At 31.1% G+C, this 17,591-nt stretch overlaps 1 non-coding gene across 1 annotated transcript; it reads left to right on the forward strand.

Annotated features, from left to right (window-relative positions):
• The first annotated feature begins 13,507 nt into the window (after positions 1 to 13,507).
• LOC139869898 (small nucleolar RNA R71) lies at positions 13,508 to 13,614 on the forward strand. The gene has a single exon (XR_011766479.1). It is a non-coding gene; the product is annotated as a small nucleolar RNA R71 (small nucleolar RNA).
• The last annotated feature ends 3,977 nt before the right edge of the window (positions 13,615 to 17,591 follow it).

Raw genomic sequence — 17,591 nt, forward strand, 5'->3', positions numbered from 1 at the left:
TAATTCACATCATCAATAATGTTCACAATATACTAAATTCTTCTGTTACTGAATGAAAGTGATTTTGTCTTTAAATAAATTCAACACAATGAAATATTAGTTGTTAATCGATCTCTACAAATGATCATTATTAACAAGTCTAAGTCTAGTACGCCATAGACTTCAAAAACCAAATCATGAAAATAGAAGACACATCATTCATGTTCTCCATAACTTTTCTCACAATGAATGTCATACATCCCTTGTATCATGACAAAACCCACTTCATACACTTAAATACCTCCTTAAATATACCATTTAAGAGGGTTTTGAATATCACATGTATCATTTTATACATTCAGTATTAGTTCCTCTATAAACGTATGTCATTTATCGAGAATGTTCCTTTAATTCTACTAGTTCCTCTTGAACTAGCTCATTAGGTGTCTCATCTTCAACACCTTCATCGTCTATCTTAGACGAACTTCCACGTTCATTTGTAATGTATAGAACTACATATTCAAATAATGATAACTTCTCGATTCCATTTTTAGATCTTTGTGTGTATTCGGAATCTTAGATTCATGCACAAGGAAGCGATAAGCACTACTGTGTTCAACATATCTGATAAATATGCAGTCTACAGTCTTTGATCCTATTTTTTGTGTTGTAGGTAGTGGAATAGCTACCTTTGCTAGGTACCCAATACTCATATGATGGTTTTCTTTTGCACCATAACTCATATGGGGTTCCATCCCTTTTCTTGTTAAGGTTATCTTATTTAAAAGATAGTTTGGGGTTTCATCCCTTTTCTTTTTAGGGTTATCTTATTTAAAAGATAATTTTTCGATAGGGTGACATCCGCCCACATTGACTAGCTTACCCCATAACTCACCAACATGGCATTTACCTTTTTTTAAGGTTATATTCTTTCGTTCAATAGTCTCATTCGAATGACCTGAGTAAGGTGCAGTAAATTCATGTCTAATTTCATTTTGTGAACAAAATTCAGCAAAAAAGTGCGACATATTCATCATCTCTATCATTACGAACAACCTTAATTTGATGTTGTGATGTGGTCCAGTAGTTGGTGGCCTGCTGTGACGATCGCTCCAAATCCATATGGACGAACACGTCATTCATCGATTTCATTGCGAGGTATTTGACCTCTATATGATACGTTTTGTAAACATTGCATTCTTTTGAAAAGGCACACCATAAATGAATATTTAAATCAAAGGTTTTCGACATCTGATGATTTCTACATATAGACAATCACCGTAATATAATAATTTACAATAATACTTCCGTTGATAATGCAGTCAAAATAAGATACATGGTGATGATTTGGTGAATGCAACGTTTCTTTAAAAAATATGCCATGTATGACTCCATGCACATAGCTTGTCTAACATATAAGCAAACAGCGAAAGACTTCTAGGGAACCTGAGAATAAACATACTAACAAGTGTCAACACAAAGGTTGGTGAGTTCATAGTTTTCATGTTGCGCATAATCTGTATATAAAGGTGGATCACAAGATTTTAGTTGTTCAATCCAGAAACGTTTATCAAAATATTCTACGAAATTGAGCACCCTGGTAACTAAACTTAACGTATATATAATTTGTACCCTTTGTATAATCATCTTAATAATACACGCAAACCAACGTGTATGCTTCTCAAATAGCATACGCCCGTTAAAATGCTAGTGCTCTAGCTCGGACGGGGATATCAAGCCCTATGGATCCATATATAACTACTCGCGCCCACCAGTTCTTATAACCGGCAGTTACTAGTTACCAAAGCTAAGGGATTTTCAGTTCAAACTCGGTGTAGAATTTAGTATGTACTTGTGTCCATTGCGTTAAAATAAAGTGCATGTATTCTCAGCCCAAAAATATTGATTGCAAAAGCAATTAAAAAGGGAGCAAATGAAACTCACCTTAGCAGCATATAAAGTCGTTCACCAAAATGTGATCGAAACTCGGATTACCAAATAACCGTAGATCTCAACCTAGAGAACATATGTTGGTCAATAAATGTCTATCAAGCTAGGTCAGGTCATAGTGTATAACAATCCTTGTGAAGACCCGTCCTAATCCATCCGGACGAAGTCCCTATCGATTATAAACGATTCACAACAGTTGATTACATCGCGAGGTACTTGACCTCTATATGATACATTTTACAAACATTGCATTTGTTTTTAAAAAGACAATCTTTCATTACATCTAAAATTGACAGGCATGCATACCATTTCATAATATATCCAACTATAATTGACTTGATAATAATCTTGATGAACTCGACGACTCGAATGCAATGTCTTTTGAAATATGCCATGAATGACTCCAAGTAATATCTATAAAATGAGCAAATGCACAGCGGAAGATTTCTTTCATACCTGAGAATAAACATGCTTTAAAGTGTCAACCAAAAGGTTGGTGAGTTCATTAGTTTATCATAAATAATCATTTCAAAATTTTAATAGACCACAAGATTTCATATTTCCATTTCTCATAAACATACGTCCCATGCATAGAGACAAAAAATATCATTTATATGGATTGAACACATGGTAACCGACATTCACAATATGCATATAAGAATATCCCCATCATTCCGGGATCCTCCTTCGGACATGATATAAATTTCGAAGTACTAAAGCATCCGGTACTTTGGATGGGGCTTGTTGGGCTCGATAGATCTATCTTTAGAGTTCGCGTCAATTAGGGTGTCTGTTCCCTAGTTCTTAGATTACCAGACTTAATAAAAAGGGGCATATTCGGTTTAATAATCCAGCCATAGAATGTAGTTTTAAGTACTTGTGTCTATTTCGTAAAACAGATATAAAAGCAGCGCATGTATTCTCAGTCCCAAAAATATATATTGCAAAAGCATTTAAAAAAGGGATTAATGAAACTCACCTAATGTATTTTGTAGTAAAAATACATATGACTATATTGAACAACTGAACAATGCAGGGTTGGCCTCGGATTCACGAACCTATAACATTTGTATATATATATTAAAACATATATTCGTAACTGAACCAATTTATTTATTATCTATTTAATTTATATCTTATGTATATTTAATTTGTGTATATATCCAAAATGATTAATATTTATATAGTTATATTAATATATCTATATTTATATACATACTTGTTTAAATGTTATATTTAAAAATCGTTAGTTTGTTATTTATAAATAATATTAGTAGGTTTGATATATTTAGTTATGTGAAATTTTTAATATAATTATAGTAAGTATATTTTATGTACGAAATTATTTATCTATTTAAAAATAATAGTCTTGATACTAATGATTTATTAATAATAATAATAACTTTATTTTTTTTAAAAAAAAATAGTGTTAATACTAATAATATTGATGTTGTTAATAATAATACTAATAGTTACAAAAGTGTTACTAATACTAATATTAATAATGATAACTTGTTTTATTTTCATAATAATGATAATATTAATAATTCTAATCATAATATTGATAATAACACAATTGTTAGTGATAATAATAATAATAATATTCATACTTGTATTTATAATCATAATAAATGAACATTTTATCATAATACTTATATGAGTAGTAATGATAATCTTAATATTAATTTTAATGATGATAATAATTATAATAATAATACTTATGATAATAATATTAATGATAACAACATTAATGATAATCATACTAATAATATCAACAATCTTATGCTAAATCATATAATACTTATATCAATATTAATACTAATAATAATACACTAATAATACTTTAATGATATTACTTAATATCAAAAATAACAATTATATTAATCATATTCCTTATATTGACATAATAATAATAACAATAATTAATGACAATAATAATAATAATAATAATAATAATAATAATAATAATAATAATAATAATAATAATAATAATAATAATAATAATAATAATAATAATGATAATAAAAATAAGAAAAATGAAACTACCTTTGAAAGGAGTTAAAAGGAAAAATAATGTCCACGCTTAGAATTGAACCCAAGACCTCTCAGATACCCGACAACACTTACAACCATCTAACCATTCTATTTTTCTGTGATAACCTTAGAACTAAAATCATATGACCCGTATCTTTTTAAAAGGCCTGATTCACATTCTTCCTCGAATCCAAGATCGACCCAGGATTAAAACTGACAAATCAACAAGTTACCTAAATAAATTTTAAGATTTAAAATAGATACAGAATTATTAGAGAGTAATAATTAAATTAATTAAAACAAACGAAAAAAAATATAAAACAGAAAACAGTTCCTGCTGTTCGACGAGAACAAATAAAAAAAAAATTTAATCAACATTTTGAGATCGTTATAGCTAATTGTTACAACATGAAGTTGGTATTAAATCCTTCATATAAACTTTTGGAACAATCAATTGATCCTAAAACTTAAAAACAAACTCGAATTCGATCACAGAAAATTTGTTGACTTTTTAAATTTAAAACTTGACTCTTTAAATTCGAGTTCGATTTAGCGAATTAAAACTAGAGAAATTGAAGAAACAATCACGATATGATTTAGAAACCTTCTGCATTTTTACTTTTCTTCAATTGTTTTTGAATTGATTTAGAGGATAAATGGGTTTGTAGTTTGTTCTTGAAGAATATGAATTGCTTAATTTGATTTCTCCCTCCTCTCAAATATAAGCAACGAAAGAAAAATAAATAGATGAAATTGATACTGGTATTCGACTGATTGATTATATCAGATAGGAAGATAGCAATTTGAGGGTCACGAGTTTAACAGGAAAAGAAAAAGGAGAAAGGAGATAGAGATGTAATGGAGTTGATAACAATTGATTACCTAATATCTATATCAGTTATCCATTTTTATTTATTTATTTTTTTTTTTTTTTTTGTAATATGATATATTAATATTAATATTAATAATAATTATAGTTACATTAATAGTAATAATAATAATAATAATGATAACTATATCCATATAATTATTATATAATGACTTATAAATATTTTCTTAAAAGAATAGATATTATAAATTTTTACATATCATTTTTATAAATTACTTTACGAAATATTTCGAATACCGTTAAAAAGAGAAGTTTTCATAAATCAAAGTGGACCTATTAACATAGTTTCGTAATCATAATTCAATGTATCTGATAGTTCAATCATATGATATTATCTTTTAATTTCGTCAATAATTATTTTGAAATAATTACGTTCATGTAAAGTATTGTTCATCTAATACTTTGTTAACGTTCACATGCCATAAAATAGACTCTGTAACTTATTCTCATATTAATCAAACGTTTAAGGTTTCTTTAATAATCACATATACGCATATATTCATACATATCTATTTACACATAATTATTCGTGAATCGTCAGACATGGTCAAAGGGTAATTATTACATGAATATAGTTTCAAAACTTTTCAAGACTCAACATTACAGATTTTTCTTATCGTGTCGGATACATATAAAGATTAAGTTTAAATTTGGTCAGAAATTCTCCGGTCATCACAGTCCTAATGCTCGAGATCGACATACAAAAGTTATCCAAAGTCATTTCAAAAAGTTAATTTTGACAATAATTCAACAAAACGAGACGTGCCTTATATATGGATTCATTTACTTGGCTGGTAATATTCAAAAATCCAATTTATCATTCTTACAAACAAGTTTCAAAAGCAATTTCAATCAATGTCAATCATAATTTAGTTGATCATATCTTTTAATTCGTTCACCAAAATTACGTGATTTCTAAATGAAAAGTTATTGATTTTTCGCCAGCTTTCCAAAAACATGCATATCATATACCTTTTATCAGTATATATGTATTTATTTCGTGATTCATCTTAACTGTTTAACGACAAAATTTAGCATACAAGCATGCATAAATATATATACCCGAGCACTAGACATGGATACACAATTAATGTATAAAAGATAAAATATGAGTGCTTACGTATCAATATTGAGATTCAATATTGTAGGAAAGTACGTAGACGCAACAGAGATGATAAACACTAGATTTGATTCACAAATATACCCTCGAACATTACCCATAACCTCCTTGGCAATAACCCATAATTTCCTTAGCTCTATCCCGCTCAAAAACCCATTTTGAAGGTGACACGCTCATAACCTCGTCGTAGTATTTTAGGTATATATACTACTAATAATAATATTATAATAAGATTAATAATAATAATATTAATCTTAATAATAATAATAATAATAATAATAATAATAATAATAATAATAATAATAATATAAAAAAATAATAATACGGAGGAATGAATCGAGCTTTTATAGTATGTGGCCTGCTACAGTACCTCATGCGATCGCATGAGTTTTCAGTGTTTTTGCCATGCGATCGCATTGCCGCCTTATCCGTTTTTGTTTGCTAGTTCTTCGACATCAAATAGTGTTCACTGTAGCAAATAGTGTTTACTGTAGCAAATAGTGTTTACTGTATCAAATCGCTGTAACAAATAGTGTTTTCACTGTAGCACTGTAGCAAAATACGGTTTCACTGTAGCAAATAGTGTTTTACTGTAGCAAATAATGTTTTACTGTAGCAAAGTCATTTTTACTTGTATATATATATATATATATATATATATATATATATATATATATATATATATATACATACATATAATTGTTCATGAATCGTCGAGAGCAGTCAAATGTAATGAAACAGTTCTAAAATTTTGAGATTCAACTTCATAGACTTTGCTTATCGTGTCGAAAACGTTAAATCATTTAAAGATAAAGTTTAAATTTGGTCAAAAATTTCCTGGTTGTCACACCTGCTTCCTTTAGGGGAGGTTAGGAGTTCGACCCCCGTTGGCTACATATTAACCCACAATATCATCCATGCCGTGAGGTTCCACCCATGACACCTTTCCCACATCGCGTTGGGGGGTAAAGGGGAGGGGGTTTTACCGTTCATGCCCCGTATGGAGTTGGTGCGGGTTTCCTCCTAGGCACGCAGTTGGGGGCTGGTATAACTGTGTAGGAGATGAATGCGTGGATGATATACTACACATTATTCTTCACACAAACATCTTATGATAAATCCAGTACTTAGATATAAAAATCATTACCTAATTCTAAATTAATCCAATAAATTTAGTGTTATGCATATGGTTGTTCAAAAAATAATTAAGTGTTATATAATAGTATGCGTGCACAATATGTAAATGACTTTATTGAAGTATTTCATAAACGATCTGGGATTCTGGAAATAAATACCTTAATCAAACGATTAACGTTAATCGAAACCTTATGCAAATCTTCAATTACTGGAGTAGTTGTTCATTTTCGATAAATTTAAGCTTCATAAAGTTTACTTGAACGTAACTCCAAAAAAAGATCTACTCAATCAAAAATCCAAATATATTGAAATCTGGGTCTCACAATATCTAAAGAAAGGGTACCAATAGATTGTTGTGTGTATCCGTATGGAATTAGGAAGGATTTGATGTGAGTAAAAAATAACAAACGTAAACGGTATTGTTGAGTCCCTACATAATTAAAATAAGGATTTAATTATAACAAAACATGATTATAAACACCAGTTGTAACGTGCACAACATAAATTTATTTATTTGTAAAACAATATTGTATGCCTTCATTATCAGCACAAGATAGTTCAAATTTCAAGGTTACTTCTGACAAGCATGTGATGTATGTAGAACCAGCACGAGCATTCTATAAAGAACCAGTTGAGGCTGGAGCAGCACACAACACTTAGGCAAATCATGCTCCATTGCAAGCATAATAGTATTCTGTGTTGTCTACATCATTTGGCACTATGCAACTGACATCGAAGACAAAGTTGAACAAAGAAGGACACGAGTCGAAAGCTGACAAGTGACCTTACATGACAGCGAAGGAATGCAGAAGATTAACCAATGTTTAGTTCATGGTTAATGCTTTGTCAATGCCTAGGGAACCCAAAATTCTATTTATTTAATCAATACGAATGTCCAAATGGGTATTCCTGTAATTAGCTACCGAAGAAGGAAAGGGGAGCCACGTGCTTCCTGCCACAATTGTCGGTTAAGTACAAACATCCTTTGTACCAGTGGATAATAGATCGATTACACGGTTATTAGGGCTCCTATAAATAGATGAAACCACAATTATATAAATTAGTGGTTTGGGTATTAAATCAATAGGGTCCAACCTGTAAAAGCTTCATTTGTTCGAAAGCTATTAGGTGTAAACTGTATCCACCGGTTATCTATTCCGATAAAGGATAACCATGATTCTTTGAGATTATATCAATAAAAGAATAAAGTTGAATTACTTGTGACTTTGATTTAATTGCTTGTTAATTATATACCTCAGCAGTTAATCAAATTTAATTAACAAAAGAATTGTATTCACTCCCCCTCTCTAAAAGCTTCTTGTTGTTAATTCGGAACCAACAAATTGTATCGGAGCCTCAGTCTTGATAATTTAATATCTTGGATCCAAATTCTTAAACGGCTGCTTACAGTAACACAACTTATCTCGAAAATAGTTCTGTTGGTTAGTGATTCAATGATAATATTTAAATGTTAACCATTTTGTTTTGATGATGACACCAAGTCTTATGTGCTTAAAAAGCGTATAGAACTACACAAGTTCACGAGCCTACAGAATCTCTAACAAACGACCAATACACACAATAACAAAGTCAAAAGAGTCATTTGTAAAATCCTAGATTAGCACGGTTGGGTCCACGGTCAACCACAGGTCAGACTGTGGATGCCCTGAAGCTTGGTTCTGAGGAACAAGGTGCACAATCGACTCGACGGTTAGCCGTGGGTCGACCGCAGTTTTCACTGTCCGGATTTTCTATAAATTTAGTTTGACCAATTCGGGGCATCTATAATTTATGAAACATGTTTAAACATACTTAGACTAGTTGCCTCGTTCATATCCAAAAGAGTTTTAGTCACTAAAACGCTAATCTTGGTTAATCACACATAATGACGTCTTAGTGACACCTTAGGTTGTGATTAATGTGAAACACATAAGTATTGCTAAAGAAGTTGTGATGTGGTTCAGCGGTTGGTGGCCTGTCTCCTTTAGGAGAGGTCAGGAGTTCGACCCCCGTTGACTACATATTTGATGTGTGCAACGGAGGTGTTCGAAATAATATTATTTTTATTACGAAATACGATACAATTTACACAAGTTTTATTTATTTATATAGATGGGATATACTTAAACCTTGCTACAACACTATAGGCAGTGTACCTAATCATAGAGTAGTGTAGTTTTTAGTAAGTCCGGTTCGTTCCACAGGGAGCTAGCTGAGTTTAACGCTATATATATTTTAAACTATATTTGTATAAATAAATAAATAAATATATATATATATATATATATATATATATATATATATATATATATATATATATATATATATATATATATATGCAATATAGTAGTAGTATTATTATTATAAAAGGGGGTTTTAACGTTTAATGACCGGTTTGTCGATTTTAAATAAAGCGTAAAGATAAATGACGATAATATAAATGACAGAATTTAAATTGCGATAAAGTATATTACAGTAATTAAAATGACAGTAAATAAAGGTACGATGAAATATGAAATAAAAGTATTATGCTTATTTAAACTTCCGTAATCATGATGTTTGACGTTTTGATTTTAATTAATTGTTACCCGGGTTAATTGTCCTTTGTCCTGATTTATTTGATACCTATCTGGTTTTTGTCCATAATAGTCCATCGGTCATAATTATAAAATGCTCGTCAAATTAACCTTATTCCCGAAGTCAAATATTCCAACTAATTAGGGATTCGAACTGTAACAAGGTTTTAATACTTTGTTTAATGATTACACCAGGTTATCGACTGTGTGTAATCCAAGGTTTTAATACTTTGTTAACAATTACACCAATTATCCTTGTATGTAATCCATCCATGTTTTAATGAGATATGAATATTAATTTACCCACTTGATCAGAATGAATAATCAATTACCCAACCCGAATAATTAATTAAATGATTGTAAAAGATGTCGTACAAATTTCACTAAATAGAACATACATAATCATTTTAATAATTATTAGATTAACTAATTTGAAGATAGGTTCGACAGATTCTAATGAGTTGTCATTCGATTAGACAATACCCTCTATCTATTAATAGTCAATAGTCCAATGTCCACAAGTGTCGGTCTTTTGTCCAAACCTTAATTATGGTACAAAATCTAATAACCCCGTCTTAATATTTAGTCTAACATCACGATTACTTTGGCTCAAATAAGCATAATAATAACTTAGTTACGAGACATTAAATTAAAAAGAAAGAACATAGCTTACAGTGGTGATTAATTGTGTAGCGTTGTACGGACAGAATTTCGACTTACAAAACCTTAAAACATTTCTTACATTAACCCAATTATTATTAAACTTAATTTAAACTTAAAATTATAAATATATAATTCTTACATAAGGAAAGAAAGAAGAGAAAAAGTGTAATCAGTCGAGCAGAATTCGTGGCCTTTTATAGTACTTTTCTGAATCCTCATGCACTCGCATGAGATTTCAGTGCATTTCCCATGCACTCGCATGGCCGCCCTGGCCAGCTCATATCTTGATTAAAATGTGGGCTGCTGAGATTTATTTAATATATAATATAATACATATAATTTTATATAATTATATATATTATATTATATTCTTGTGCATAGTTGACTTGTAATTTTATCTCCGTTGACTCGCGCGTTGATGCTCGGTTCTTATCTCGGTTCCGGATTTTCGAACGTCTTTTCGTATGCTTAGATATCTTGTACTTTGCGTTCCGCGGCTTGTACTCTTGTAAATTTTAGACGTTTCTCATCAATAAATGGAACCACTTGAATTATATCTTGTTCATTTGAGCTTTTTGGTCATTTGGGTCTTTAAATCGTCGTTTTCTTCTTTTGTCTTCGCACTTATTTATTTAAACGAATATTACATAAAAATAGAACAATTGCAACTAAAAGCTTTACATATTGGGAGGATATTGTGCCTAAATATATGTTCATTTGGAGCACTATCAATATTAAAAAACACAATTTTATCTATGCCATGAAGTATCCACCCATGGCACTTAATATAATGTTTCACTTATCTATCTTATTGTATTTGCTTTCCCTAATCGTGAAATAAAATGAATGTTTTGTGTGTTAAATCTCTAAATTTCCACTGTGTACAATTTAAGAGGGAGCAATTATCTAAGGGCGAGCTTAGTTCTAGGGGAGCTAACCTTTTCGGTTCCATGACCTAGTCTTCAAGTTACGATGAATTTTAGAAATAATTTTTTAAACTTAATGAAATAAAGTAATTTTTTGTTTTTAAATTCACACAAAACTTAAATTTAAAAATGCATATTAATTTTATACAAAACCTACAAAACAAAAATTCAGAATGGGGGGAGAAAACTAGTTCTTTAGTGTCTGCTAGTGGAAAAGACCAATCGGATTCCATTCTCGGAACTACACGAGAGCAGAATAACTAACTCTAGACAGCATTTTCTTTTTAGAACATTTGTATCTTCCCACACTTAGGTAGCCGTGGTTTTGAAATTATGATTAACTTCATCGTCAATTTCTCTTGGACCATAATCAACTTGCATAACTGTGACTTTTGCTTTAAGCCATTGGTCGGATTCCTGTGTAATTTCCACAAATTTAACTAGTTTTGCCTTTTCTTTAGGCGATAGATTGGATACTAACCGGTTACATAACTTAAAGTTCCCCTTGGTTCTAGCATCGCGAATCCGTTTAATAAGTTTCTTCATTGAACTATTAATAACGGGGTCATTTAATTTCGTATTAACAACGGGGTTCTTTGTTATCAGGTCATCATTAGGTTTTACTTCATCTTTCCCACAATTAGGCGTTTTATTATTGTTAAGCACTACCGTTGGAGTTGGTAAAACAATATGGTTCTTACCAATCATTTTTGTTGGTTCAACGGTTTTGGTTGGTGGAGATTTAGCCTTTCGACTAACAAAGGTGATTGATTTTTCATCATTACTAAGTGTCATTCTACCCTCTCTTACATCAAATAATGCCCCGGTAGACGCTAAGAATGGTCGACCTAAAATTAGAGGAATGTTTGGGTCCTCTTCTATATCAATGACAATAAATTCGACTAAAAAGGTTAAATTACCCACATGAACGGGTAGGTTATCAGCAATTCCAACTGGGTGCCTAATGGTTTGATCAAAGAGTCTAACACTCATGTTCGTTGGATTTAACTCACCTACTCCTAATCTCTTACATAATGAAAGAGGCATAACACTCACACTCGCACCTAAATCTACTAGTGCATCATACATGACACAATCACTAAGTAGACAAGGAACAATAAATTCACCCGGATCACCCAACCTTGGTGGAACTGTCTTTACTGGGTTTATCTTTACGGTTTTTGTTTCTTGTACTTTCTTATTCTTCTTCTTCTTTCCAAAGGTATCACAAACTTTATTACCTATCACTTGCTCATACTCAACTCGTTTTCTTGGAAACGGGATGGGTGGTTTGTATGGTGCCACCACTGGCTTTACATACTCGGGCGGTGGTGGTGTTGTAACTTCTTCATTGTTACTCACATCAAAAACCTTCCCATCTTTTGATGCTGGTTTTTCAGAATTTGTTGAAACCATATTAACATTCTCATTCCGAGGATTTACTTCAGTATTACTCGGTAGCTTTCCTTGTTCCCTCTCACTCATCATGCTAGCAAGAGTACCTACGTGTTTTTCTAGATTCAAAATGGAAGCTTGTTGAGTTCTTAATGACTGATCAAACCTCTCATTCGTTTGGGTTTGAGATGTAATAAATTGTGTTTGAGATTCAACTAGCTTTTGTACCATTTCTTCCAGATTTGACTTTTTCTCTTCGATTTGTTGTGGTAGTTTATATAAACCAGGTCTTTGTTGGTTGTAAGTGTTGTTTTGAGTTGGTTGGTTATTCGGACCTTGTTGGTTATACGAGTTATTGTTAGGTCCATTTGGATTGTAAAGAATGTTTTGATTTCGATTGAAGTTTGGCCTTGGCGGTTGATAATTATTTTGATAATTATTTCCCGGCCTTTGGTTCATGTAGGAAACATTCTCACGTTGTTCCATTGTTTGCTCAATGTGACAATCTTTCGTTAAGTGTGGTTCACCGCATTGCTCACAACTGATTCGTATTGCGTGAATATCTTTAGTCATCTTTTCCATTCGACTCTCGAAAGCATCTATTTTTGCGGAAACGGAATCAAAGTCATGGCTAGAATCGGCTCTAGCCGCTTTAGATGATCTAACGATGTCTTTTTCTTGATGCCACTCATGTGAGTGGGAAACAGTGTTATCAATAATTTTGTAAGCTTCAGTTGTGGTTTTCTTCATAATGGAACCACCAGCTGCTATGTCGATGTCTTTTCGTGTAGTAATATCGCATCCTTGGTAGAATATTTGTACTATTTGATAAGTGTCCAAACCATGTTGAGGACATCCTCTCAACAACTTTCCAAATCTTGTCCACGCCTCATATAGAGTTTCATTTGGCTTTTGCGTAAACCTAACAATTTCTCCTTGAAGTCTCACAGCTTTAGATGCCGGAAAGAATCTTTTAAGAAATTTCTCAACTAAAACATCCCATGTGTCAATCGCCCCTTCCGGTAACGATTCTAACCAATCTTTGGCTTCTCCCTTTAAAGTCCAGGGAAATAACATGAGATAGATCTGTTCATCCTCAACTTCTCTTATTTTGAATAGAGTACAAATCCTATTAAAAGTTCGAAGATGTTCGTTTGGATCTTCTTTTGACGTACCACTATATTGGCATTGATTAGTTACCATGTGTAGGATTTGTCCTTTGATTTCATAATCTGGCGCATTAATGTCTGGCTTAATAATGGCGTGACCTTGGCCCGTGCGTGTGGCTCTCATTTGGTCTTCCATACTTAGAGGTTCCGTTATTTCTATATTTGAACTTGCTGAATCTGAATCACTAGAGGATTCTAATTTAATGGTTTCTTCCTCGACAATCTTCGGTTGAATGATTTGTGGTTCAGGATCTCTGAATTGTCCTTGAATATCCTCCGAGTTCTCAATTGTGAAATCGGGTTAAAAAAAATGGATTATCGGAAATTTGAGTTGGAAAACTTGTTCGACTAAATGATGATTCTAAAGAAAAATCAACGGTGACAATGTTGGCTAGATGTCTTGATCGAGTTACAGGTGGTGAACGTATGAAAGGTGGTGAACGTTTTGCTCGGTGCATTCACAGAATATCCTATTAGTTATAAAAATAAAAAAAATTATATAAGTTATCAAATTAATAGACTTTTCTGATTTTGCCCACGTTTCGAATAGCCAATAGATGCAGCAGGTAGCCAGGACCCTTTAAATCGGAAGCCCACAACTCGCCACTAACAAATTCAACTATTACTACGAACCAGAAAATTTTGGATGTCTATCAATTTAACCGCTTAAAATAATTTTTTGTCGAAATTTTGAAGATAAAATCTATGTCCTAAAAACTAGAGCGTCGAGAAATAAGAGGAAGAAAAAGAGCGCGTCGAAAAACGTCGAAAAATAAAAGGTCGAAAAATAATAATAAGAAAGTAGCGCGTCGAAACTTAAAAGTCTAAAAATTTAAATATTAAAACTTGTGTCTAAAGATATTAAAGTTTAAAGGAATTCTATATCCAAAATGGCAATAAATTAAAAAGGCACTAAAACTTATTTAAAACTAAATCGATAAACGACGTTGTAAAATTCTAAAGTGTCTAAGTCTTAGTCTAAAGAAAAAGCACTTAAGGGATTTTACTGCAAAGTCTAAAAATCTAAAAATATAAAATAGCTACGGCAAATACTAAATTTAAACTAATTACGAACGAAAAATATACAAATTATGAATTAAACGATAAAAATACAAATTATAACTAAAATGATAAAAATACAAATTTTATAAAAATATTATTTTTATATTATTATTTTATAAAAGTATTAATTTTAAAACTAATTAAAACTTAAAAATACAAAAATAAATAAACTAAAACTAATTAATATTAAATATAAACCCTAATTAATAATAAATATATTATAATAAAAACCCTTAACTGTCGGCCGAGGATACTGCTCCTGTCAAATCACTCCATGCGATCGCATGGAGTTCAAGGCTTCTGGCCATGCGATCGCATGGCTTCGAAGTCCAGTTCAGCTATTGGGCTGCTACAGTGCTGGACCGATTTATTTTTTTTAATTTAATTTTTTTGTTTTTTTAAAAGATAGATAATAAAAATAAATTTATATAAAAACTTAAAATACTTATTAATTTTATAAATAAAAATCTTAAAAACAAAAACTTGATGTGTGCAACGGAGGTGTACGGAATACTATTATTTTTATTACGAAATACGATACAATTTACGCAAGTTTTATTTATTTATATAGATGGGATATACTTAAACCTTGCTACAACACTATAGGCAGTGTACCTAATCGTAGATTAGTGTAGTTTTTAGTAAGTCCGGTTCGTTCCACAGGGAGCTAGCTGAGTTTAATGCTATATATATTTTAAACTATATTTGTATATATATATATATATATATATATATATATATATATATATATATATACATATATATTAGTAATATAGTAGTATTATTATTATTATAAAAGAGGGTTTTACCGTTTAATGACTGGTTTGTCGATTTTAAATAAAGCATAAAGATAAATGATGATAATATAAATGATAGAATTTAAATTACTATAAAGTAAATTGCAGTAATTAAAATGACAGTAAATAAATGTACGATGAAATATGAAATAAAAGTATTATGCTTATTTAAACTTCCGTAATCATGATGTTTGATGTTTTGATTTTAATGTTACCCGGGTTAATTGTCCTTTGTCCTGGTTTATTTGATACCTATCTGGTTTTTGTCCATAATAGTCCATCGGTCATAATTATAAAATGCTCGTCAAATTAACCTTATTCCCGAAGTCAAATATTCCAACTAATTAGGGATTCGAAGTGTAATCCAAGGTTTTAATACTTTGTTAACAATTACACCAATTATCCTTGTATGTAATCCACCCCTATTTTAATGAGATATGAATATTAATTTACCCACTTGATCAGAATGAATAATCAATTACCCAACCCGAATAATTAATTAAATGATTGTAAAAGATGTCGTATAAACGTCACTAAATAGAACATACATAATCATTTTAATAATTATTAGATTAACTAATTTGAAGATAGGTTCGACAGATTCTAATGAGTTGTCATTCGATTAGACAATACCCCCTATCTATTAATAGTCAATAGTCCAATGTCCACAAGTGTCGGTCTTTTGTCCAAACCTTAATTATGGTACAAAATCTAATAATCCCGTCTTAATATTTAGTCTAACATCACGATTACTTTGGCTCAAATAAGCATAATAATAACTTAGTTACGAGACATTAAATTAAAAAGGAAGAACATAGCTTACAGTGGTGATTAATTGCGTAGCGTTGCACGGACATAATTTCGACTTACAAAACCTTAAAACATTTCTTACATTAACCCAATTATTATTAAACTTAATTTAAACTTAAAATTATAAATATATAATTCTTACATAAGGAAAGAAAGAAGAGAAAAGGTGTAATCAGTCGAGCAGAATTCGTGGCCTTTTATAGTACTTTTTTGAATCTTGTAGCTCATGCACTCGCATGAGATTTTAGTGCATTTCCCATGCACTCGCATGGCCGCCCTGGCCAGCTCATATCTTGATTAAAACGTGGGCTGCTGAGATTTATTTAATATATAATATAATATATATAATTTTATATAATTATATATATTATATTATATTCTTGTGCATAGTTGACTTGTAATTTTATCTCCGTTGACTCGCGCGTTGATGCTCGGTTCTTATCTCAGTTCCGGATTTTTGAACGTCTTTTCGTATGCTTAGATATCTTGTACTTTGCGTTCCGCGGCTTGTACTCTTGTAAATTTTAGACGTTTCTCATCAATAAATGGAACCACTTGAATTATATCTTGTTCATTTGAGCTTTTTGGTCATTTGCGTCTTTAAATCGTCGTTTTCTTCTTTTGTCTTAGCTCTTATTTATTTAAACGAATATTACATAAAAATAGAACAATTGCAACTAAAAGCTTTACATATTGGAAGGATATTGTGCCTAAATATATGTTCATTTGGAGCACTATCAATATTAAAAAACACAATTTCATCCCTGCCATGAAGTATCCACCCATGGCACTTAATATAATGTTGCACTTATCTATCTTATTGTATTTGCTTTCCCTAATCGTGAAATAAAATGAATGTTTTGTGTGTTAAATCTCTCAATTTCCACTATGTACAATTTAAGGGGAGCAATTATCTAAGGGCGAGCTTAGTTCTAGGGGGCTAACCTTTTTGCTTCGACAAAAGGGGGAGAAAGATGGATAAGTGATGTTAACACTTGTGTATTTATAGAAAAATATCCCTCATCACTTATATGTTTGTCATCATCAAAAGGGGGAGAATGTTGGTTGAATATCGGGTTAAGAA

The sequence above is a fragment of the Rutidosis leptorrhynchoides genome, chromosome 9 (assembly GCF_046630445.1).
Source record: "Rutidosis leptorrhynchoides isolate AG116_Rl617_1_P2 chromosome 9, CSIRO_AGI_Rlap_v1, whole genome shotgun sequence".
NCBI classification, from domain to species: Eukaryota; Viridiplantae; Streptophyta; class Magnoliopsida; order Asterales; family Asteraceae; genus Rutidosis; species Rutidosis leptorrhynchoides.